The sequence below is a fragment of the Astatotilapia calliptera genome, chromosome 9 (genome assembly GCF_964374335.1).
Source record: "Astatotilapia calliptera chromosome 9, fAstCal68.1, whole genome shotgun sequence".
NCBI classification, from domain to species: Eukaryota; Metazoa; Chordata; class Actinopteri; order Cichliformes; family Cichlidae; genus Astatotilapia; species Astatotilapia calliptera.
In genome coordinates this window covers 13,310,497-13,337,626 of record NC_137430.1, presented here as the reverse complement: position 1 = coordinate 13,337,626, position 27,130 = coordinate 13,310,497, and the positions used below count along the sequence as shown (strand labels likewise).

The 27,130-nt window shown below is 42.2% G+C and overlaps 1 long non-coding RNA gene across 1 annotated transcript; it reads left to right on the top strand.

The window, feature by feature from the left end:
• The first annotated feature begins 22,470 nt into the window (after positions 1-22,470).
• LOC145431089 (uncharacterized) lies at positions 22,471-25,778 on the top strand. Its single transcript, XR_013911446.1, has 4 exons — positions 22,471-22,873; positions 23,224-23,375; positions 23,828-23,920; positions 24,218-25,778. It is a non-coding gene; the product is annotated as an uncharacterized LOC145431089 (long non-coding RNA).
• The last annotated feature ends 1,352 nt before the right edge of the window (positions 25,779-27,130 follow it).

The window sequence follows — 27,130 nt, the reverse complement described above, 5'->3', positions numbered from 1 at the left end:
TGTGATTATCTCCCTTAGACTCTAAATGTTGAGGCACCTGTTCATGCAGTGTCAGTTGGAGCAGAGAGGATTGATGTGTGGCTTTTTGTTTTGGGGTTGTTGAGTTTTTGGTTCTCTTGCGTGCTTTGCTTTAGATTTGTTTCTCTTAGTTTTCTTTTATTTATAAAGATTTAAGTTTCTTTCTGTCTCAGTGAGTCACTGTTTTTGGAGAAGGCGGCACACAAGTATTCAGGCTCACTCTCAGCTCCTCAGCAGCCTTTTCATTCTGTTGGGAGAAAACTCTGTAAAAAACCCAGGAGAAATAAAGACACAATGAGACAAAGTTACTTTCTTTGCTAAACGTGTACACGGGTGAGCTGCTGAGAACAACTCACATCGTGAACAGAGGCTTGGCACTTTTTATAGGAAAGACAGTGAGAACAGGATAAGAAAATAATAAACAGATAAAATAAACAACTCCATATGTGGCGCTAGTCTCGTCAGCAGAGAGCTGGGAGAAAGCTGTGAGAGATAAAACAATCTAAAACAATATGTCCCAAAACAATATGTCTTCGCTGGGAAAGTCTAAAAGGATAATTCTAAACTAATCTAACCATAGACAAAGGGCAGAGAAAAGGCATCTTTGTACATTTAAAAGAAGGTAAAGAAACATAGAATCATTTTCCACTAACATTCCCTCCTGTTTTAACTTATTTTAAATGTATACAACAATTGTCTGTGAAGGTTATTTATTAAGTATCTTTAGCAATTTTTTAATGGTCAAAATGTCAACATAGCAGAAATGTAAATCATGTGGCCTAAAGAATAAAACAAAAAAAGAATAAAAGAATTAAGGAAGACACAGTAAAAGAAAATACAAAAGTGATAATGAAGGAAAATAATTAAACTAAAACTACAAAAAATAAAAGAAAATAAAAGAATAAGAAAACCTTATGTTGTACCTGTATAAACTACTAATGTGTTAATCAGTGCATGATCACTTGACAAGTCATTTTTAATCACCACGTCATTTATTAGCAGCTATTACAAGTTCCTCTAACAGAATTTCAACGGGATGCTGTTCTTCTTGAGGCACGGCAACATAAGCAGTCATTGTAGTTGTTATCATCTTTGAAATCATTACTCTTAGACATGGCAACACACACAACACTAATATTAGCAGTGCTACCATGATGAAACCTAGAAAGACAAACGGCTTCGCTGCAGCAGCCAACCACGAGCCGCCAAATAGCCAGTCCAGCCAGCCTTGTGATGTGGCTGCTCCAGATGTGTGGTCAGCGACATATTTCTGCAGAATGGTCAAATTCTGCAAAGCTTCATAAATGTCTCCTCCAGCTTCGTATCCATCAGGGATAAACGTGCAACATGTCTCCCCGATCAGCTTACAAACTCCTCCTTGTGATGCTGTTAGCAGGTCCAGTGTCAGTCTGTTCTGCAGCACCATCGTTCTGATGGCCTTCTGTTCTCCTGCTAAGGCCGTTCCCAGGGTCTTAGTTAAGTTGATGTGTCATAGCAGAGCATATTGGTTGATTTCCACGTGATCCCGCACCTCGGCAACTCCAAGCTCTGTAAGAATTTCACTCCTCCTCCCCAGATGCGAAACTCTCCCGGCACTCCAGTGTCCACTGTAATGCCGAAAGAATTGGGTGAGGCGATGTCCACTTCACGTCTCTGTCGGCTGCTTGGGTGATGTGCAACACTTTGCATGAAGAAGACGTGATCTGATAATTGCACCAGGGCGCACAGACCCCCCCCAACCTTCAGGGAGTGACAGATAAGCCTTATTGCCACATAGGAAGTACCAGTCAGCCAAAACTCTGGTTCCTCTACTGCTGGGTGCCGTCCGTGCACATCCTGTCTGGTACTGAGTCTTTGTTTGTAGTGGCATTCGGTAGCTGTAGTCGGAGCGACAGTTGAGGCTCATCAGCGTCGCGTTACTGGCACAGGTTGTGTTGGTTGAACAGGCCATACACTTCCTCTCATTCCTCGGTGGGCAGAAAGTGTATATGTATTTACATAGGTGAGTAGGCAGCTCCCCCACTGCCCGCGATCCATTGTTCATCACACATACTGGCAGTTGTGATGCGTTCAGTTTGTTCAGTAGAATTACATCAGGCAGTGGGTCTGAGACTTGGGGCCAGGTCAGTAGGTAGGTCTGTCCGGAACAGTTCACATTTGTGGGTGATGATGACCTCCAGGTTGCTTTTGCTGGGATGCTGTAGTTGGCCTTGGACCAAAGAGTACCGTAGCCTGGGTGTGTTGCCAGGCCCAACAGGCACCAACTGCGATCTTCAGGTATGCTGTATGGCCACAGGCCAGACGTCTGTGAGGATAGGGGCATATGGGTACATGCATAGCAGTCAGTTTTATTATTCAAGTGAGCTGTAGTGTTCATAAACTGCCACCAGAAGTTAGTGGCGTAGCCATGGGGAAACTTGGTGTACTTTCCTTTGTCATACAGTGTCTGCCTTTTCTTCATATAGCGTGACTTGTTGTCCCTCACGGAAGCAAAGATGAGGAGCCCGGCCAGGGTCAGGGCCGCTGCAGTTATTAGGAGCCACCACCTCATGACAACAGGACACACCCTCCTGTCGTGAGTAGACCCCCCGGCCAGAAAGGCTGTTCCCTCCACCGGGCGAGATCACAACAATTGGGCGAGCCTGTGTCGACTGAGTTTAGATGGCTTCACTTACTCGCCTGCAGTGACTCTGATGGATCCAGGATGGTCGTTCCGCAATTTTGGAAGCGGTGGGCGTGGTGAGGAGAACCTGATGTGGTCCCTCCCACCTGGGTGCGCTCCAGTTTTTTCTTTGGAGCACCTTTATCAGAACCCAGTCACCGGGCTGTAATCTGCAAGACACTGGAGAAACATCATCAGGTTGTTGATTATGTACAATGATCTCCTTGTTTTCTAACAGCTTAGACATCCATTCTGCTAATGTGTTTTCTCTGATTGATTTGTCTATTGGTTGACTGGTGATGGGCAGTGGGAACGGCCTACCATGAATGATTTCAAATGGAGTTAGTTTATGGGAGCCTTGCGTTAAGCGCATCCACATTTTCACTAAACCCAAACATTCAGGCCACGGCCTTCCTGTTTCTGCGATGCATTTACTGAGCCTTTGTTTTATAGCGCCGTTAGTTCTCTCTACAAGGCCTGCGCTCTGAGGGTGATACGCACAATGGTGTTTTATGCTGAAACCGAGTGCTTCAGAGACCTTAGTGATGACATCATTTACAAAATGAGTGCCGTTGTCTGATTGTATCAAAGCTAGGATGCCATATGTGGGTATGAAGTAATTGCACAGGCACTTTGCTACTGAAATTGCATCTGCCTTTTTCACTGGATAGTTTTCCGGCCATTTTGAGAACACATCTATAACCACTAGGGCGTATTTCGACCCTTGACATTCGCTTAGCTCAATAAAATCCATATGAATTGTGTGAAAAGGGTGAGGTTTTTGACACGTCATGCACGTTCTGACAAATTGTTTTGCTGAAGTTTCAAAATTTACAGTGTAGAAATGAGAGTTGACAATACAGGTCATTCCCCCCGATGACAAATGCGTACAGCCATGAGTCACTAATGCCGCCATCTTGTGGAGAGATTTTGGCAACACTGGCTTGCCATAACACATCATTAAGTCGTTTGTCAGAACTGCACCGTGTTTTAGCCATTTTGTCTGTTCGGCTGTGCTTGCTGCTTTTTGTTCATTTTGCAACACATCCAGTGGAATCTGATGTGTGTTAACTGCCATCAATGTGATGTTTGTCATTTGTGCCGCCTGTTTTGCTGCTCTGTCAGCAAAGTTGTTGCCTGTAGTAATGAGTCAGTAGGCGTTGTAAGAGGTTGGCATACTGAACCGGTTTTCCGGTTGATGTAATCATTCCTCTGTTTTGCCAAATTTTTTGCAAAATGATGCACAGCAGAGAAAACATACTGGCTGTCTGTATGTATATTTATTAGTTTGTCTTTGTGTATTTCACATGCGCGAATCACAGCTATCAGCTCAGCGCTCTGTGCAGAATATGAAGAAGAAAGTGGTTTTGCTTCTATTATCCTACTATCTGTGGTTACTGCGTAACCTACACAATTTCGGCCTGTGCTGTAAGGTCAAATGCTGTTCTCCTAGCTTCCACACTTGCTGATCATAAGGTGGATCTGGGCCTGGAGTTTGTTTAAATCTCAGAATGTTGTGATACTCGGTTGGTTTCTGGAAAGTGGATGTGGCGGGTGTGTGTTGATGGGCCACATCGTGTAGTGCTTTTAGCTCTGGTGGGGTGTCATTTAGCATGCACTCAGCAGTTAATTGTTGTACAGTTGTGTGGCCTGCAGCTGACTGTACAACTAATTTGTCCTTTGAAAACTGTAAGTTCGTAAGTGGCTGCCTCAAAACTGTTTTGCATTATTTCTCTGTGGCCTACTCCTACAATCTCGTGTGAAGTGACTTTCCTCTCCACGGTTCTAGCAGGCATTGTCTCTATTTTATCTGCTGTCTCTGCGTGGCTGTCTACAGCCTTGGTGTCTGTGACCTTGCTTGCCTCTCTGTTCCTGATAGCCACCTGCAAATGAGTCTCTTAGTCTATTGTCAACACGTCAGCCTTATTTTTAAGTTATAGAATGCTTCTTCTTTTTTCTCTTCTCTATAGATGCAACACTACATTTTCACTTAAGGCATTTTTAGATAATTTCTAGTTTTTCAAACAATTCATGCATCTCACACATTTCAAACTTTGAAGTTAGGGTTGTTTCCCATTTATACACATATATATATATATATTTAAACTTTGCATTGCTCACAGCTCATAGCTCACAGCTCTAAACCTAGGCATTTTTCAATCATATGCCTAATCACTATGTGTCATTGTGATTCTCAAGTATTGTCACAAGTTCGTTTAAATTCGTTTCCAAAACCAACAAAATAATCAAACAAAAACATACACGTGTCAGGACACAAAAGAAAAAAAGAAAAAAATGCTGCCACCCGAACAAGGCAGAAGTCTGCACATGTTGGCTTTTAATAGCATGCAACTTCTGCTCTAAAAGAAACAAATAAATAAAAATAAAAGAAAATGTGTAACATGCTCATCAGCTTAGCAGTGTCTACATATTTAATTCAGCTTCTCAATCCTGTAGTTTTGGCTGTTGTCTACAGGGTTTTGCTTATTGGTTGTTATTATAGGTGTGCTCTATATCTCAGCAATGTGTCATTCTAGGATGATAAGTTTCAAGCTGGTCAAGTGCCTCTATGCACTTCATTAGTTTAGTTATTCTCTGTATTGTCTTCATCTCATATGTCATTACACTGAGTTTCAGCAGACCTTAAGCTTGATGCAGACTACTGTTTAACAATTATCCACCTCACATCATAACCGACTAAGGTGCCTCTTCATATTAATATTATGTCATTGTTAATATTATCCTCTTTGTCTTATATAACAGCAATAGCATATTATAATGTTTTATTAGTGTGTACCATTATACTACTACTGAGCCAATTTGTTAGTTAGGATCATCTTATTCAGCAAACAGATAATTTAGAATTCATCCAATCTGCGGTCACATTTGTTCTCTCTGTTGCATGGCGGACCAGGCAGTTCTATTATATTATTTATATTTTATTTTGTATCCATCAAGGGCTTCAGATGACCTGCAGTATCATCCTTTTCCCAAGGTGGAGACAGTTACCTTTTCACACACTGTCCTTGGCTGAACAGTGACACAGCCTTAATATACCTTATTTATGTTATTAAAATATTTTCGTGTGAATTATTTGCTTTATATCCATTTTATACATTGTGGGCATGGTCATCATGCCAACTGTGTTTCATTGTTAATATCACTTTACAGGTTGTTATCCTTGCTATTATTAATTTCAAATACTCTAAAGATAATTTCTACTGTAATTTTCCCTTTGTTTATCTTTATTTCGTACTTTTTATATTTATATCTACTCAGTGGGGTCTGTTTTCAACCCTTTTAAACTACCTCAAACTACTGTGATCTCTAGTTTTCACTTAATAAGGGATTATTATGTTCTTCCTGATATGGGTGTTGCTGCAGATGCGGCTGCAGGAATGAGTGTTGGTTTACTAAAAGGATTGTGGGCACTGCACAGTGTCTCGTCTTCTGGTTTTACTAAACTGGCAGTTGAGTTCTGTTCTTCTGTTTATATTTTGTTTTCTTAAATCTCTCAGTTTACAGACATTGTTTTGTCCGGCGCCTGGACTTTTCTTTTCTCACCACTGCTCGTCAGCAGGAGTGAGTTTTAATTTCACTTGCTTGATTACCCATCTTATTTGTGTATTTACTTATTTTTGTTTAAGTAATGTATACGCGATACAGCTGCTATCACCTTCGCTGGTATTAGAGACGAGAGTGGTTGCTCACACGCCCTTCGACTTTCGGACTAGTTCAGAAAGCGGTGTGAACTTTACGAGACGGAACTCGACCGTTCTCTCAACTCACCAGCACGTCAGTGAATAGCAGTAAAAGAAAAACACAGTAGGAGCAGCTCAGTCTCTTATTGGACCGTGAAAATTCAGCTTGCTCCGTAAATTAAAACAATATACACACACATTCACATTCACAGCTTCGACGCGCGCGCGACCGGAACCCTTATGATAAGGGGAGCTCCCAGAGCTACTTACTCCCTAGACCCAGTCTAGACCCAGCTGGGGGAGCTACCCAGAGCTCCAAAGCTACCAGTCGACGAGCTCCCAGAGCTACCAGTCGACGAGCTATGCTACCAATCGACGAGCTTCCAAAGCTACCAGTCAACGAGCTACTTCCGCTATTTTAAATTCCCTGAATTTAAAATACGTTTTTACGCAAGATTGTGTCAGTGTGTCTGTATCTACCTGGTCAGTGTCGCCGGATCTGGTCCACCTCGATCGGACCCCACCACCGTGGGTCGCTTTCTAAGACGTTGGCCAGGACCCGAATGTAACGCTCCTGGACTTTTATCACACACCTAGTGTGTGAGCTGTCGACAGTCATTCAACGTGGACTGGTCACGGAGATGGGACACGATGGAGGTGCTCCGGCTCGAAGGACCAAGAAATGTTGGGAGAAAACTCTGTAAAAAACCCAGGAGAAATAAAGACACAATGAGACAAAGTTACTTTCTTTGCTAAACGTGTACACGGGTGAGCTGCTGAGAACAACTCACATCGTGAACAGAGGCTTGGCACTTTTTATAGGAAAGACAGTGAGAACAGGATAAGAAAATAATAAACAGATAAAATAAACAACTCCATATGTGGCGCTAGTCTCGTCAGCAGAGAGCTGGGAGAAAGCTGTGAGAGATAAAACAATCTAAAACAATATGTCCCAAAACAATATGTCTTCGCTGGGAAAGTCTAAAAGGATAATTCTAAACTAATCTAACCATAGACAAAGGGCAGAGAAAAGGCATCTTTGTACATTTAAAAGAAGGTAAAGAAACATAGAATCATTTTCCACTAACACATTCTGAAGTTGCTGAAATTTGCCAAAAAAATCCATCTATGGAAGAATCTCTACATGGAGCATGGCATCAAGGATGGAGAGGATTAAAGTCAGCAGACATGGATCCAGACACGGAGGTAGGCCCTTACTGTTAAATGATTGAAATGACATTAGAAGCTTCATTTACTGGTGGATATGCACAATAAGCTGCCCTGTTGTTAACTGAAAGGATTTGGTATGCATGGCCTGTTTGGGGCTGTTTGTCTGCATGAGGATTCTTTGCTGCTGATTGCTGAGAGTTGAATGTGCGTGGTTGTACTGAAATCTTGACACTGCTTTCTCCCACCACAGTTGAACAGGGAGTCCAGTTTGAAGAAACTGGTTTTGTCACGGTCCGGGGCAGCGGCCGTGTGGAGAGTGGAAGGAGGACTCAAAACGCAGCATTTATTCAGGTGTGAGGGTGATTTATTGATAATATCAAATATAAAGTGGGGATGGTAAAACAGAACTAAGGATGAACTAACTGGGAGAAACTACACAAAGAAATAGCAAACCTGAGCATGAAGGGAGAACAGCAGGGAGAGCACGCAGGGGATTACACCAGGTATGAACACAGACGACGCGACGAGGAGCAGAGGAAATCACACTATAAGTACACAAAGAGACACTGGGAAATCACACACAGGTGGGGGAAACAGCTGGACCTGATTAACCTGACGAGACAGGGGAACACTAACACCAGGGACCAACAGAGGGACCACAAACCCAGAACCCAGTGTCTAAAATCCCAAACACAAACCATCCCAAAACAGCCATGAATAAAAATGAAAGTAATAACAATAAAGAACATAAACATAAAGTCACTGAGTCATGGTCGCAGGACCATGACAGGTTTAAGCTATTAGGAAGCATGAAGCAGATGGTTGGGTGTAGAGCATCTGTTCAAATCTTTTTGGCACATTTCAACATCAGTCTGGTATGGATCAGGCCACATGAAGATCTTGCACATTGCACTCACTCTGACCTCAGTTAAAAAGGCCCTCAGCAGTCACTGGTTTGGTCAAGAATGTGTTGAGATTGACCAACAGGTCTTTAAAAGAGAGCTTCAGCTCTCCCTGCAAGGACCTGGTAGAAATTCTTAAAGCATTACACTGATGTCTCTTTCCATTGATGATTTTTTTTTGTGATTTTTGTTGTTAGCACATCTAACTATGTGAAGAACAAAGTATTAAGAATATTTTAATAATTTACATTTGGGATGTCATCTTTTTGTGTTCCCTTCATTTTTGTTATTTATTTTATTTTATTTTATTTTTGAGCAGTCTATATTCACATTGGTTTTTTGGGGGGGTTGTTTTCTTAAAGCCTACTTTCTTTGTCAATTTCTTTCTTTGAGTCCACAGCATCTCACAAGTAAGGCACACACCCACATCAAGAGCTGCTCTACAGTCACAGACTCTGGTCAGGAGAAGAGATTTTCCAGTGCCTACTCTCCTGGGTTCAGTGGGTGAAGTTGAACAGGTACATCCTAATGCAGTTTATGAACACATGACTGGTTATCATGTCTTCAACTCTCACTGAGCTGACATCAATGTGGTTGTTGATGCTGCAAAACAGGATGGTTTAAACAGATGCTTCGAATCCTCAGCGACAAACCACCTGCTCCAGCAGAGATGCTTAAACCAGTTTTGCGTTCCAGTCTGTGAAGCTGCAAAAATGGCAGACTGGAAGACTCTGATGGCTTTCATCAATTTGAATCTCTCAGAATCTCAACAGGTATGTACTCAGCATCGTTGCCCAGTGAGCAATGTTCAAGTGAAATCTGGTGGCAAATTGTAGGAATGCAGCCAACGTGCAGAGTGTTTGTGTGATGCTATTCTGTATAAGAGTGAGCAATTTAGCCATTATTTAATTACTGTTTTGGTATAATTTTCTGTTCTAAAGTGACTTGTGCCAAAGCATAACAGTAAATATGCTGGCCCATGTGGACCATATAGATATAATCATTCCTTTTTTCAGTTGAAGACTTGTTGTCAGAACTGAAGGAGGAAGTTTAGGAAAACCAGCACATGATGCAGATAAATTTCAGCACTGTGGCTCGACAGGAGCAGGTCCTGTCTTACCTGAACACCTTTGTCAGTGATGGTGAAGGCCACTTCCTCCCTTGTGTTGGTGTAGCTGAAGCTGTAGAAGTTAAATATTGCACAGTACTGTGTCAATATTTTTCTACTATTGTTTGGTGCAGTTTATCCATCTAGATTATTTTGGTATGGACAACCCACTTTTGTAGTTTTCTCTGAGCTCTGTGTCTCTGAAAAGTAACGTTTCCATCCTAAAGAAATCCAGACTGTGTTACAGATCTACTGACCTTGTAGGAATTCTTTTCTTTCCTCTGAACTACATCTGCTAACCATATCAGTGTCCTGGAGGAAGCACGTAAAGGCTTTGAATAAGAAGCTTGACTTCATGCTTCTTTGTAGTTGGCAGGTGTAGACACTGCACCAGATTTCTGAGTTTTAACAAATTTATGCATTTCAACAATACTTTCGACTGACTTCAGCTGTTGTTAGAATGTATTTAATATTGATTTCTAGTATCATCTGATGTTTGCTGGAGCCACAGCTGTAAAAGCTGCTGGTCATGATATCGGTTTGGTTAGCCGGTGAGAGGGAAACATGAAGATGAAACCAGGAGATGTCCTTACTGAATCACAGGTGATGGAGAAACAGGTTTACCTTTTAGGTTACATGAATGAGTTGAACAGAAGTTCTGAACTGTTTCTGAGAGACAAATAACACCAGCTGACAGCTGGTAACTGTGCAGGGGCGGGTCTAGCAAAGTTTTGCGAGGGGGGCCAGGTAAGGCATTAACAGGGAAAGGGGGGCACAAAGAAATACTTATTCTCATTTAAAATGTCTAGCTTTTAAAAAAAATAATTATCTGAATCTTACAACAAACGATTGATGGATTGATGCATATATACATCAGAAAAGTGCACATCACTGTCACAACAGCGTTTGTTTTCATTCAAAGGCTTTATGATTTTTTTTTTCCTATAATGGTGGGCTGGTCGATTTATTTATTTATTTATTTTATTTTATTTTATAAATTTTTTTGTCCCAGTCCAGCCGCGTATGCAGTTCATCTGCAGTCTGGTGTTACCTACATCTTCCTATTCGGAAGGCAGAATTTTCGAGTTCTGAGTACAATTCAAAGCACCATAACTGCAGTTTTCGTGTTGGATGTAAAAAGCGCACATGACACTGTGACGTAGGCTAGAATCATGGCAGCGGTCAACGGCGGTCCAGGCGTGGGATTTCTCTCGTGTAAATATACAGATTATTTTTATCCTTTCTATTGGTAGGTGGCACGGTGCACTTGTGGCAAGTAAGCAAGCTAGAAGACTGCCAATCTTGCTTGGTATCCAGTTACGGAAGCAACACATTAACAAGAGAATTCTGAGTAAAACCAAAAATTACTTTTCCTAGTAACTAGTTACTTTGAAAGTAACGAGTAACTTGAAGTAACTGAGTTACTTTTGATAGAAGTAACTAGTAATGTAACTAAGTTAATAATTTAAAGTAACTTACCCAACACTGGTCAAGAAACATGAAAGGAACATTTAAATTGGCCGTCAGATAAAATTTACATTAAACCTGATATGCTGCCAGTGCCAGCTAGTTTCCATGTTAGAAAAATACAGTTGACGCAGAAGTCCTTTAAATTTCTCTGAAAACCACCAGCATGTGGTTTCACAATCAGACCTCCACGCATCATATTTCTGCCATGTTGTTTTTGAAACCAGTATGGCAAAAATCCTCATCTTGAGGCTCCAGAATGACAATTGACCAATAAATGGGGGCTGTAACAGTAGCTACAACCAACTTTATGCTGTCTAGGCTAGAACCTGATACTATCATCACAATCATCGTTATTAGAAAGCATCATTTAGAACATCTGGTAACAAATTTATCTTTTTAACCACCGATGTCTCAAGAACAGAAAGTGTAATCTCCCAGATAATGACCTGTTTGTAGGATTGGGTGGCAGGTTCTCCATTTCTTTATACCAGTGATATCAAAGTGAGGGCTGCAAGAGGTCATTTATACATTTGTAATCAGCTGTGTGAGATGGTGGACTGGTATCACCTGCATATTAACTCACCTCCACATTTACTGTGGGAAATGGCCACTGATGTGTGAGTGGGTTTGTTTCACAACTGCTGTGAGCCAGTGGCTGTGATTGGGCTGGTTTCATTGAAGGCAGGTGTATTTGATTGCACTCTAGTCTAGTCTACTTGTACTCCAGACTACAAGTACTGCTGTCTAAGGACCTTTGGAAAAAAAGTGTCTGGACCTCTTTAGGTTGCTTGAAGACGTTTCACCTCTTATCCGAGAAGCTTCTTCAGTTCTAGGGTAAAATGGTGGAGAGTTCCAGATTTTAATCACTTAGGATTGTCCCCCCAAAAAGGGACAAAGGACCCCTAATGATCCTACCTAATCACACGAGTCAAGGTGTGAAAGCGGGTGTGGGTCACAATCAGCCAGGGTTTCGGGTGAGCTCATTGTGAAACCTGGCCCCACCCTATCATGTGATTTCCTGAGGTCAGATGGCCCAGGATGCGAGTGGGCGTTAAGAGGCGTCTGGGAAGGGATCTCAAAACTGGATTATAGATGGCAGACAGTTGGTGTCGTAAACCACTGCCTCTGTTCAAAGATGGTCGCTCACAGTGGACAGAGATGGCTTATTTCACTCCTCTTTCAAACCATCTGTCTTCTCTGTCCAAAATGTGAACATTGGCATCCTTGAAAGAGTGTCCTTTGTCCTTTAGATGCAGATGGACTGCTGAGTCTTGTCCTGTGGAGGTGGCTCTTCTATGTTGTGCCATGCGCTTGTGAAGTGGCTGTTTGGTCTCTCCAATGTAGAGGTCTGGGCATTCCTCTCTGCACTGTACAGCATACACCACATTTTTAAGTTTGTGTTTTGGAGTTTTGTCTTTAGGGTGAACCAGTTTTTGTCTGTGTGTTGCTGGGTCTGAAGTACACTGGGATGTCGTGGGTGGAGAAGACTCTCCTGAGTTTCTCTGATACATAGGGGATGACAATGTTGTTGTGTTTGCCTTTCTTATCCTAGCCGGTGTCTGATCTTCTTTTATGTGCTTCTTAGCTGACTTTATAAACGCCCAATTAGGATAACCGCATATTTTGAGTGCTTCCTTTACATGTGTGTCCTCCTTCTTCCCTTTAGGCTTAGAGGGAACATGTTCTGCCTGGTGGTGTAGGCTCCTAATTACTGTATTTTCACAACCATAAGACTAGAAGGCGCAGTCTCAGTTATGTGTGCCATTACTGTATTTAACACTCACATAAGGCGCACCTGATTATAGGGCGCATATGCATATTTAAAAATGGAGCAAGAGCAAAACTGAGTTTGGTATTCACAGTTTACCAGTAATCGACATCAATCAAAAAAATCGAAGTCCTCATCCTCTGTTTCTGAATGGAACAGCTGCGCTAAATCTCCATCAAACATGCCAGGTTAACTTTCTTCACTGTCAGAGTCACTTTCTGTGCCGTGCAGTTCCTCGGAAATGATGCTGGCTTTTGCGAAAGCTCCAACAACAGTGCCAGCAAACATGTTAGCCCAAGCATCTACAATCCTTTCGCAAATTGTGGCGTAACTCACCCGGCACTGCCTTCCACTCTTAGTGAAACTGTGGTCTCCACCGGTCATCCATCGCTCTCACGCCACTCGCAGCCTTACTTTGAACGGCCGATTCACACCGATGTCCAGCGGTTGGAGTTCCTTTGTCAGGCCTCCCGGAATGACAGCAAGCTCACAGTTCATTTGCTTCACTTGTTTTTTCACATCGGTTGTGAGATGGGCACGCAGAGTCACAGATCAACAGTGATGGTAATGCGTGGAAAAAACCACCTGGTCTCCTTACATACACCTCCCTCAGCCACTCTTTCATCGTTTCCTCATCCATCCAGCCCTTTTCATTTGCCTTAATGATGACTTCTTCTGGAAACTTGTCTTTAGGCAAAGTCTTTCTCTTAAAAATCACCATAAGCGGCAGTTTCTGTCCATTAGCATGGCAGCCAAGCACAACAGTAAAAGAAGACTTTTCGTGCCCCGTTGTGCGTATCGCTACCGTGCTGGTCCCCTTCTTCTCCACAGTGTGACTCACCGGGATGTCGAAAGTGACCAGCACCTCGTCCATGTTAGTGATGTGGCTGGGCTGGATGTTTTTGTCGCCGATGTGTTTGCTGCAGTAGGAGCGGAAGATGGCCAGCTTTTCATTATAATCCGCTGGAAGTTGCTGCGCTACCGTAGTCCTGGTCCGGATGGAAAAATAGCAGTTTCATGAAACGAAAGCACCAAGGCGGACCTCCTTGGAAATGTTCAATTTTCATTTCTTCTGCTAGCGCTACTGCTTTTAGTCGAATGGTGACCGTCGAAACGCTTCTCCCACTCGTTCTTTGCTCGATGATACACTGCTCGAGTCTTTCCTCCAACTCGGGCCACCTCGCCTTATGTCAGCGGAAACTCAGCTGCGTCTTCTTGACCTGTCGGAGCTCGTTTTCCAGCTTCCTCCACTTGCAAACCATCGATTCATTAATCTTAAATTCTCTCGCGGCTGCTCGATTTCCATGTTCCTCTGCGTAGCTGATGGCCTTCAGTTTGAACTGTGCTTCATAAGCGTGTCTCTTTTCTATTTTCAGAGTTGTTAAAACAACGATGTTCTGCATAACGCACTTACCTGTTCTTTTATATACAGTCAACGACCACACTTCCCCCTTTAGCGTTCTCATGGTGTTCTCTACTACGTCCTCTTTACAACAACACACACAGGGCGCACTGCACTATAGGGCGCGCTGCACTTTTTGAAGAAAATCTAAGACTTTTATGTGCGTCTTTTGGTCGGGAAAATACGGTACTCAAAGTTTGTGTTCCAGAGGGTGATGGGAGACAAAGTGGAGGTACTGGTCCGTGTGTGTGGGCTTCTGGTAAACTTAATTGTTGAGGTTTCCATTAACTTCAATGTGCACAGCGCAGTCCGGGAAAGGCAAACAGTTATCCTTTGTGTCTTTCCTGGTGAACTTGATATTTTTATCCACGGTGTTAAGATTATGGGGGGGTGTCCTGTTTTGTCCACAATGTCTTTCTTGTCCTTACACTCTCCCCTCAAAAAGTTAATGGCGTCCCGACATTCTACCAATATCAGTCCTTATGTGGCAACTATACATTGCTTGTAGGAGGCTACATCCCTTTAGGAGTCAGAGTTCAGCATCACTGCTAGCCACAGTGAAACACATGACATGTATCTCCCCTTCAAGTCATATGTCGCAGCAGGTGTTATTGTGCACGATAACAGTCCACTGCTTTTCCATCCATATCACGGGTATCTGCATCTTTACTGAGTAAGGTGCTCTCACCTGGACATAACCTCGCTACATAACATGGGTGCCATTCTCATAACAAGTCATTACACTAACTCTTCTTTATGGCTTATAAAGCAGAATTAACATTTCTATTCTTCTAATAAAGCATTAATGAAAGCCTGAAAATGTAACTGTTATAACTGCTTTACTGCAATATGTAACATATGACTGTGTCTGAGGTACTTATTCAAGTGCTAATGTTGGTTGTCCTAACTTGTGGTAAGTAAACATTAGCTTTTGTTTTCTCATTCTGAAAGGATACTTTTTCACACTGACAGGTGACTGGTCAGTGTCCTCTTGGTCACTGCACTCCATCTCAAGCTGGTGCGTCTGCTCTTTGTCTTTATTGTTCTCTTGTGCCTCTGTATCCTCGTCATGCTGGTCGTGTTGGTGTTCTATATTGTCCACGCCCGGATTCTGTTCTTTGCAGTCCTCCTGGTGTTCCATGTCATTGTCATCACAGAGATCCTCCCTACTGACTGCTCCAGTCTCTGCATTGAACTCTGATGCTTCTGTCCACCAGGACTGTCTACCACGTTCCCCTTGTTCTGTTGACAGTCCTCTGATTGCTCTCCATTCATCTTCATCCTCCGAACTGTGCTCTTGCTCATGCCACTCATGTCTGTCCTTGTTGTTTTTCTGTTTTTGCTTTCCCAGTTCTGCATGTGACTTGACTTTTTCGACTGGCAAGAAGTCACACGGCAGCAGGAGGTTCCTGTGGACGACTCTGACACGTCCCTTGCCATTCTCTGGCTTAATTTCATATACTGGGCTCCCCTTATGTTTCCTTTGTGTCACCTGAAACACCTGGTCCTCCCAGAAGGATCTCAGTTTCCCTGGTCCTCCCTTCTCACCAAAATTCCGGACCAGTACTCTGCACCCTGGGTACAGCTCTGTGCCATGTGTTTTTCTGTCATAGAGCACTTTCCCCCGTCGACTCTCCTTACAGGCTGTCGCTGAGGCCAGTTTGTAAGCGTCCTGCATGCGAATCTTCCACTTCTCAGCATAGTCTTGATGAGAAGGGCTTTGGTCATTAGCTGTGAGAGCAAAAATCATATCAATGGGGAGTCTGAGGTTTCTCCCAAACAAGAGGAAATAAGGTGCATATCCAGTAGCCTCACTGCGCGTACAGTTGTACGCATGGACCACCTTTGTCAGGGATGCCTTCCAGTCTGCTTTTGCTCCCTCTGGAAGGTTCCGAAGCATGGCCAGCAGTGTCTTATTGAACCTTTCTACCTGACCATTTCCTTGGGAGTGGTATGGTGTGGTTCTGGATCCCTTGACTCCACTGTATCCCTCCAGCTTGGCAAAGAGTTTGTTTTCGAACTCTCTTCCCTGGTCATGATGGAGCCGTGTGGGAAAACCAAACTTCAACACAACAAGTCTCCAAATATTTTTTCTGCCGCTGTTTTGGCACTTTTATCTCTGCAGGGATAAGCCTGAGCAAATTGTGTAAAGTGGTCCATGACCACGAGGATATACTCATACCCTCCCTTACATTTCTCCAAATGTAGAAAATCAATGGAGACCAGCTCAAACGGGTACGTTGTAGTGATATTGATCAGTGGGGCTCTGGTGGGCTTGTGGGGACGCTTGTTTTTTAGACAGCTACACACCTGTGTTATGTAGTGCTCCACGTCCTTCTGCATGTGAGGCCAGTAAAAGCGATCCCGAATGAGGGCCAAAACTCTCTCCACCCCCAAGTGACCCATGACTTCATGTAGTTCTTTATAATTGAGCGAATGGAACTTCTTAGGCAGGAGTAGCTGTGTTCGGCTGAGTGTTTTCCTGTACAGTAAACCATCCTTATCAAGGTGCAGTTTCTGTTTTTCCCTTGCCAGGGCAGCGATCTCCTTGTTGCCTGCCTGTTTTCTGCCTTTTGGCCACCGATTAGAGATGACATACTTCAGGACTTCCCCGATCACAGGATCCTCTTTTTGTGCATCTCTTAAGTTTGCCTTAGGGATTTCCAGACCTGACATCCCTACCTCCTCACTTTGCTCTGCTACCACAGTTGAGATGTTTAACGGGCAGAGCCAGGGTTCACTTCCCTGCAGCTGAACAGCCAGAGCCTGAGTCACGCTGTTTAGGACCTCAGGTGTCACTGCTTCTGTACACGTTTGTATGTAGTGTTCCATATCCAAGGGCATTCGTGAGAGACCATCTGCATCCCTGTTAGCTCTACCAGGTCGATACTTGATGGAGAACTGGAAGTCAGCGAGTTCAGCCACCCATCTGTGTGTGGTTGCATTCAGTTTTGCCTTTGTCAGCACATATGTGAGGGGGTTATTGTCAGTGTAGACAATAAAGGGTGGTGGATAGTAGAGATAATCTCTAAACTTCTCACATATGGCCCACTTCAGGGCAAGAAATTCCAGCTTCCCTGAATGGAGGTGGTAGTTCTTCTCTGGGGCAGTAAGGGTCCTAGACCCATATGCAATAACCACTAGCTTCCCATTTTGTCTTTGGTAAAGCACAGCTCCAAGTCCCTCCTGTGATGCATCACAGTGTAAGATGAATGGTTGCTCGAAGTCAGGATAACTTAAAACGGGGGGCTGAATGAGGAAGTTGACGAGCTGACAGACCACCTGATGATGCTCAGCTGACCATGCCACTGGGTGAGAGGATGGTAGCTGACCCCCTTGATTCTTTGTCTTTTTGTTGTGTTTTGACTTCCTGTCTCTCCCTTCCCCTGGCTTTTCTGAGGAGAGCAGGTCATAGAGTGGCTTTGCAATGCACGAAAAGTTAGGAATATAGTTGCGATAGTATGAGATGAATCCCAACAGCTTCCTCACTTCCCCAATGGTAGTGGGGTTCCTTTGTTTTAAGGCTTGGACAGGCGCAATGTCAGCGGGGTCCATGGTGTGACCATCTTGAGTTACCAACCTCCCCAGGAATCTCACCTGATTTTTGAACAGTTCACATTTCCTGGGTGTTAATTTCACTCCATGGCTCTGATAACGCTGCAGGACCTGCTTTAGATCATTTAAGTGGTCCTCAAATGTTTTTGAATGAACAAGGTTGTCATCCAAGTAAGGCAGACATGTGTCGTCCCGCAGCCCTGCAAGGCATTCTTCCATCGACCTCTGAAACTCTGCCGGTGCAGACGACAGCCCAAAAGGGATTCTTACCCATTCATACAATCCCCAGGGTGTGATGAATGCTGTGAGAGGGCAACTTGACTCTTCCAGGAAGCCCTGGTGATAAGTCTTCCCTTGGTCTAAGGCCGAGAACCAGGAGCTTCCTTTCAATGTGTTGAGCATATCCTGTATGCGTGGTATGGGATGGCGGTCAGGGATTGACTTCATATTTAGCTCCCTATAGTCACAGCACAAGCGGAGGCTGCCATCTTTTTTTCGCACACATACGATGGGGGTGGAGTAGGAGGATTTTGATTTCTTTATCCACCCTCTATTCAGCAAGTTTTCCAGATATTCTTTTACTTCTTTATGAAGTGGCTTAGGCACTGATGTATATGTTCGGCGAACAGGTGTGGGGTCGCTGCTTAAGCTGCAGTGAGGGGATATTGCCAACATCCTGTTCATCACGAGCAAAGGCATTACTCTCCTCCCTTAATAGCTGCCTGATCTTCAGCTGCTGTGCCGGAGAGAGATGGTTGAGGGGAACTGGGGGGTCCCATACACCTTCACTGTTGCTTCTTGTTCTGTTTTCCTGTTCCCCAATTTGGCTAGCTGGAGGTGCAGCTGTTGCTTGTACAGTAGGTCTTGTTGTTCCCAACTGTTCTATTTCCACTGCCACTGTGTTAGCTGGGTAAATAGTTCGGACCCTCTGAGTTTGTCCCAAAACAGTTCTCGGAGGCAGTATGATCTCATAAGCTTTGGTATTAGTGACTGGGAAGCTAATACGGGACCAGCTGCCTTGCTGTAAATGGGCAACGCACTCTTGCACCTCCAATCCCTCTGGCATCTGAGGGTAGGGGCTGGGCTCGAACAGGACATCCTGCTGGGAGTGGGCCTGCTCTCACACTACACTTGACCACTCTTGTCTGACCAGGTGGGATACTCATTAATTCTCTCCCAGTTTTCACTCTGCCCTCACCTAGCCCATCGTCTCCACTCTTCATCACCTTTATAAAGACCTCAGCTTTCTTACAGTCAATGGAGAATGCTGTGCTAACAGCTTCTGTTACAGCACGAGGTGGCTCTATTCCCCTCTCTAGCATGTATTCAATCATGTTGAAGCCAATTATTGGCTCCTCCGCCACCCCATCTTCCTGAGCTACTACTAGTACTGGCACAAGAAGCTCTAACTGCGCAGCCTCTTCTGTAGGCAACCTGAATTTGATTTCAACGCACCCGGAAAATGGGATAAGTGTCTGGTTTACTGCCCTTCCATCTAATATACCAGGCCCAATGATTTCAGTTAAACTCCTAACTTTGAGGTGTGGGATGTTCTGTTGTCTCCATTTTTCATTTATGAGACAAACCTGTGATCCTGTGTCCCACAACGCTGTGGTTTTTACTCCCTCAAGCAGGCAGGTGATCACGTGCGTCTTCCCAATAAGATTGAGGAGCTGGGCTCTTCGCTTTGGGGAGAGGAGGCTGACGGAGACCACTTCATTCCTCTTATCTTGTGTGGCGGCTGCTACTTTTGTCTCCAAATGTTTTATACTGTCCGTTAAGAGTTTGTGAACATCTTGTTGTTGCTCACCTTGGTTTAGTAGCTGAAAAGAGGGTGACGGGCGTGGGTTCACCGTGCTAGCTGACATACCAATCTGCTCTGCCCTGTCTGGAAGTTTTCTCCGGGTGTGGCATCCCCTTGACAAATGCCCACTTTGTCCACATTTGAAGCAGTGGTCGCAGTTTTCTCCTCTATTGCTGTCCTGACAATCCCTGCAGCCACGTTTGAGACTTGGGCGGTGTGAGGGAGAAGGTCGGCGCGACTCACGAATAACTCCTTTTATTTCAGCTATTTCCCCTTTTAGTTGATTGATGATATCAAACAGCTCAGTTTCCTTGCGTGTCACTGTTGCTGGTGCTTTAGCAGCTTTACCTTTTGTCGAGGTGGAGAATGGCTGGTCTTGCCCACCCACTGCACCAACCGCTGCCTCCTGCACTGACTGTGCCTCTGCTTTTATCTCTCTTACTTTCATTTCTCGGGTGGTCTTTCTGAATTTTTGTTGCCTCTCCCACTCAAGGCTGGCCGCTTCATTTGTCTTTGCAATCAGCACATCGTCAGTGACTGCTGGATCATCCAGGTAGGGTTTGATCTGGTATTTCACATTGTCGCTAATCAGACCTGTGCCAACGGCTCGCAGAGACTTTTTCTGAATCAGTTCGACACTGTATTGTTCATCTGTTCCTGGCTCCCTTGATGATGCTAGGATTCTTTCTTTCAGCTCGATTGCCCTAAATAGAAAGTTCTGTGGGGACTCATTACTTCCTTGAGTGATATTTATCAGACGATGATAGAGGTCAGTAGAGCTATCCTCCTTGTAGTGTCCCCTCAGTATGGTACGAAGCTGCATGAGGGTGAGGTCTGTTTTAATCTCTAACATATCACGGAGACTTAGGCCTGGGCTTATGGCCCTAACAACAGCTTCAATAATTTCAGCTTCGCTGTGATTCTTTTTAAGTCTCATTTTGATTTGATGAATCAGGTTGGAGTATGACAGTTTGTCTTTCTGACCCCGTTCCCCAATTTGGCCACTGACTCTAAATTCCCTGCGTATAGTCACTTCAGGGGGCTGCGTTGCTGGTGAAGCAGGTAACGGTGATGGATGAGTAGGTAACTGTGCAGTTTCTTGGGAGGCCATTCTGTCTGTCAGTCTTGCCATTTCTTCCTCTAACCTTTTTGTTGAGGTTTGAAAACTTAGTCGCAATGCTGCATATTGTTCTTGTAGACTGGCCAATGCAACTGCATCCCTACCGATACTCTCTTCACGTTCCTGTGCAGGGTCATCTCTTTCCTTTTGTTCTTTAACAGTTTTAATTAATCTGTCCAGGAATGTGTGTGCTACTTCCTCTTCCTCCACTTCAATAATTGTTTCAACTGCTTCACTTATTGTTCTGATCAGCGTGTGCTTCTTTGTCTGTTTCCCAATTGAGATTTTAGCTTGTAAACACACTTCTTGTAGTTGGTCTGACCTTAACTGCAGCAAGCTCTCACTTAGCTGGTCTTGCAGTTGCTCCAACTCCATAATGTGTGTGACGATTCTGTAATCTCACACTGCTTCTCAGTAGCACCGCTGATCCCACCGCTGCCACCAAATTTTGTTGCATACTTGGATTAAAATGAATTGAAACCAGTGTGGCTTTGTGAGTTCGCCTTTACTGCATCTGCAAATATATACATGGACATAGCACAACGTTACACACTTTTGCAATCTCACACAACTCTTATAGGCGCACTGCCTTATGGGTAGTCTTTAAACTCAAATCACTAATATTTCTTACAGTGTAACAATGAAATAAACACAAACAAAAGATAGTGTGATCCACCAGTCTATATCTGCTGTGATTACAGCCCGGTACAGGTATAAATCCACAAAAGTGCCACGAGGTTTCCGCACAAACTAATGAATTAGATCTAGCTGCTAATCGTTAGCGTCACGGCTAATTCACATCGCTACCAATAACTTATACACTAATGACACAACTTTCCCACATTCTCTGCAACCCCGTGGACTGATCTGTAGATACATTTTAAGTTATTTACCATCTTGTATCTGCTTACTCTCAAATATATACATGGACATAGCACAACGTTACACACTTTTGCAGTCTCACACAACTCTTATAGGCGCACTGCCTTATGGGTAGTGGCTGGGCTTATTTACTCCCGCTAGAGCTGCTCATTTTAGGGGATACTCGCTCTTGTGGTGTAACGGAGGAATAACTACACTCAAAAAAATGAATGAGGTGGATTGTTCAGTGTATATTAATTATTTATTTTCATTTTACTTAAAATATATGTTTTTGTTAAGTTAACATATGTTTTTCTAATCAAGTCTACGTAATTGTGTCTATTATTCAACGTACATAATACTGTGTTACTTGATCGCATAACATTTAAGTTAAGTCAATTAGGATCGATATACCTTGTATATCCACAAGGTGGCAGTAATGCAAAAACAGTTGTAATGAAACTGCGCAGAACAAGAAGGTTTCACGGCTTGTGCCTGCTCATGCGCAAGACTTCAAATTTAACTGAAAAAGGCTGTTTTGGCGCCAAGCTGCTGTTTCTTTGAGAGGTAAGACCACTTTTTTCTTTGACTATGTTGTGTAGTATCTATATGTCCAGCATGGTTATATTTTACGTTTGTCTTACAAGACATGTTATATCGTTTGCGTGTGCTTGTTTTACATTAGTTTTACTGGGTCCTGGACATGCTTATTTTGTGGACTGTATAAGAAACATTTTTATTGTTTTTTGTTTTATTAAGGGATTAGCTACAGGGGTTCATGGGGTTATTCTTTCAAGGGGTTATTTTTCCATTTGCTTTCTTGGGATTCCTTTTCTGTAATCCGAGAGTCGGAAATATCGAATAGGATAGCAAGGATAGCATAAAGTGACATTTAAAATCCAAAAAGTGAAGGGCGAAAGCCACTGTGACACCATTGCTCTGCTCTACCAGTAATCTGTATTATGTAAAAATGGTCTGTAAATACAGCATGTTTCCTAGCGGAGTTATACATATCAATGTAGTTATAAATTACAGTTTGTGAAAGTACACACTTAATTTTTTTAATAAAATTATTCAAGACATATGAGTGGACAGACAATGGAGGTCGACAGACCTGGTGATAATTGCTTCTATAGAAAGTTAGCACATGGCAGTGTCAATCTCTTGCTTTTCTTCTGAGTAGTATTTTATTTAGTTGTAATTCAAACAATAATTTGCTTCTTGAAATTAAGTAATGAATTTCTTGTTTTACTTTATAAATCTCAGATCCTGCCTTTACCTGCTCCCTCCTATACTGATGTGGTGTATGTGGTATTGCTGAGCTTGTATGTGGTATGTGAACTGTTATACTTTTAAAAACAAAACTGTTTTATAAGTTAAGTTTTCTTTTGTGACCCATCCCATGCCCCTGTTATTTCTTCTCCACATCTGAACCATGGTAAAGGTTGCAGTTCAAGGGCCTGAGGCATGAAATTCTTTTCAGATCAGCTGTGATCAATATTTTTTGGAACTTGATAAATAACAATAAAAGCTGTAATGGCTCCATTAGCATTTTGTGTAAATGTTTGTGTTAAAATTATAGCTTTAATGAGGTCTTTCTACATTAGTTTTAGTTTGTATATGTGTACATATAGTATGTATATTTACAGTACAGTATGTTGTGTTTGTTGACATATTTTCAGGTGGAAGCAGAATATGTGAGGATTACTACTGCTGCACATGTTCCAAGGCTTTTTACACAACTTGACCAATACACCAGCTCATAAAAGTCTTCAAGAAAAAAGGAGGCGTTGCAGGGAAGAAAATTAGACAAACTTTGGCCCCAGCCACACAGGTGCGTTATTCTGTTGGTAGCAAAATATTATGGCTAATAAGATCATTTTCAAATTTAAACAGCTAGTGTATGGTAGCTGCACAGTGCACTTACATTTATATTAAGCAAGACAAAGTTTGGTACTCAAAACGTTGGAAAATTTAAATTACCTAAACATATGTAAAATCTGATCCCTTGATTTAGGTTAAACCAGAAGTGAATGTTTTTATGTTATGTTTTGAATGCAAAAAAGATGATGTATTAGTTTGTCTTTACCTCCATTATGGACATATATAATGTGGTGGAAACCCTGCCCAACAGGTTAACTATTCATGTCCATGTGATGATTAGTTGGTCTTGTGTACATGTCTATCTGTGCAGTGGATATGTCATTCATTTTGCGTATAATGTGAGTTTCTGTCATCCTAAAGTATATCTGTTTTCTCTTCCTGTATCTCTGCCACTCTCTACAGAAGGAAACCATTGAAAAGGGGAGGGAGTGTGTCCTCAGGGCACTACCTTTTTACCTGAATGAAGACTCAAGCATCCTCTTCAAAGAATAATTGGTTGGTAATTTTAGTTTAGTTTTTTATCTGTATTAAACCAAATTTTGAATAACTAATGTTGTTGCATGTTGTAATGTTGTTGTTGTTGTAATTTGCATGGAACCTGTTTAAATGTTTTGGGAAATCTTCTTGTATACCCAAACTATTTCTATTTATCGTTGAATCTGTAGTCTGAAATAGTGGCGCACTGGGGTGCATGTTCCTAATATTGTGTTTACGTCATTAAAGGGTAGCTTTGGCCCTTTTTCTTTCTTTTTTTAAAACTGGATGCCATTTTTCTATGTTTTTGTGTCTAAGCTACAGCTGTTCAGAGGGAGCTGGAACAAATTACCCTTGCTATCTTTACCATCGAATGAGCTGATGCCAGCACTCCTCCAGCCGATGTGGGTATAACCATCTAGTGTGTCCTGCATGACCTGGAAGACCTGGCCTCTGCATGTGCACTCTTAATGGGTGGGATATATGCACTGAATCTCAGTTAACCTCAAGACTGAAAGCTAAGAGACAATCAAAAGTATTGAGATTTAAAGGATTTAATTGAGAGATGATACTGCACCAGAAATGTTGAAGGGTGGTGTGTATATTAGCGTTCAAGGCATATTGTTATGAGGTGGAAATATGTTCATATTCAGTTTGTGTTACATTGTGTGCATTGTAAAGGTAATTGCAATACATACTAAAAATAAGGGTAAGTTAGGAGGTTGATCTGATATCCTCGTGTTGGTGTTGTTCCCAGATCATCATACTAAATGTTGTTCCAGGATCAACATTGCAAGTGACCAATCAGAATGTTGTGACGTCATACTTTTGCGACTTCGGGAAAAACCGGCGTAAAACAAAAAACTGTACTTAAGCTGCGTGAAACCGCCTCTGTCCGCCGATCAACTGACCCTAACCCTAACCGTAACCCTTTAATAAACAGTAAGCAGAATTGATATTGTCCTTGCAACATTGGAATTTCATAAATGCACGAATGGCTTGGCGCGCAAAAGAATAACATCACAACAATGTGATTGGTCACTTGCAATGTTGAACCTGGAACAACATTTTCATGATGGTCTGGGAACAACACCAACACGAGGATATCAAATCATCCAAGTTGGGAATGCAGGATGAATGTATATTTTGTGGACTTTTAAAGACGAACAATTGTTTCCATGTTAAAATGTTTACATCTGAAGTTTTTTGCCCAAACACTGATAAAATAAATGTTGACAGTGGCAAGTGTTAAGTGGTTACTGCTGTGCTGTTGCAAAAAAACTGAACGCTGACAAGCTGTTTTATTGTTAGACTATAATGTTGGCATGTTTTGTTAAAGTTTTACTTGGGATGGTGATGTAATTTTCTTTGATTGATAATATCAGTGGACTATTTATTATTATTATTATTATTATTATTATTATTATTATTATTATTATTATTATTATTATTATTATTGTTGTTGTTGTTACATAATTTTTTTTTAAATTGTGGCTGTTGAGGTGGACACTTCACTTTGCATTGTTAAAGGAAAGCACTTCATTGGCATTGTGTTACTGGACTGACCCTAAGCAATCATTGCAAATAGCAACTTTGCTATCCATTTTAGACACTAAAAGAAAAAAAACACTCACAGACCTTACTAGCATCACATGTGCATAACTCAAGTGTCATCTTATTAATGTGTTATGTGATCTTCAATGCGTTTTTTTTTCTTCTATTTCTGGTAGATACAGACATTTAATTTAAAGTCTTGATGTTGCATCTGTCTACATACTGTTAATTACTAACCCTAATGAGCTGTTGTGTTTTATTTTGGACTGGGTTTACACAAATGCTCACTGAATGTGTTGGCAATAAAATAAATTTAAAAAAATAAGTTGGATGTACTTAATTCATTTTTGTGGAACCTGTTGACAAAATAGATTTAGGTAAAACTAATTAATAAAGCACAAGGTGGCTGAAAATATAATATTTGAATTAATCTAACTTAAATTTAACATTTTACTGCCACAAATAAGAAATGTGTTGAAGTAACTAATCTTAACTATCTAACCTGTAAATATATCATCTATGTTCATACAACATAACTTGATTTAGTTAGTCTTAAATATGTCTTGTTAATCTTAAGTAGTTTTTTTAAATTAGATGAACTAAAGATTTTTGCTTTAAACTAACATAATTCAATTTCGTGGAACCTGTTGACAAAATAATTTTAATTAAAGTCAACGTTTCATTTTTTTGAGTGCTTCCTGCACTATGTCATTTTTGGAGACTGGGGCACACATTATATTACCACAATCAAAGAAAATACATATTTGAACAATCAGACCATTTAACTAAAGATTATGGGGGGTGTCCTGTTTTGTCCACAATGTCTTTCTTGTCCTTACATGCACAGTGAAGGATTAAACTTATTGTGTTTTGATTTTGACCCAGGTGTCGTCTACATATCTGTACCAGTGGCTGGGTACTCTCCCTTTAAAAGAGCGAAGAGCTTTTCTTTCCACTTCTTCCATGTAAAAGTTGGCTGTAATAGGTGACACGGGGGAGCCCATAGCACAGCCATGTTTTACATGGGTTATCACTACGTCTCCACTGCTTCCGTGGTAGGTATGCAAGTGAAGAGAGAGACTACATACAAGGACACCATGGTTTCATCTGATTCCAGGGTAAGTTTCTGGACCTTGTCGGTGGAGTTATTGATGTGATGTGTGTGTGTTCCCCACAAGTGGTGCTAGGATGGTAGCAAGGTGTTTCGAAATGTTGTAAGTAGCTGAGTTTATGCTACTGACAATGGGTCTGAGCGGGACACCTGCTTTGAGGAAGTCCGTAGATGCAGGGTATGACATCCCCTGGGTAAAGGTGGTGATATGTAAAGCGGTCAATGGTTTTGTCCTTTTTCAATGTCTTGAAGCAAGCTATAACTTTTTGTAGCTGCTTGTGGGGTCTCGCTTTCAGGCTTCGTAGGTATTGTTGTCATTGAGGAGAGTAGTGATCTTTGTGTGGTAATCCGTAGTGTTTAGGACCACAGTGCACCTTCCCTTGTCAGCTGGTAATATATATTGATGTTGTGGTCTTTGCTCAGGGAAGCGATGGCCTTCTTTTCTTGTATTGTGAGGTTAGACGGAGAGACTTTGGCACTGGAGAGGGTGGATGAAACTTTCATCCTGATTTGCTCTGCTTGTGTCTGTGACAATTTGTTAATTCGTATGGTGGTTTCTGTGGCTG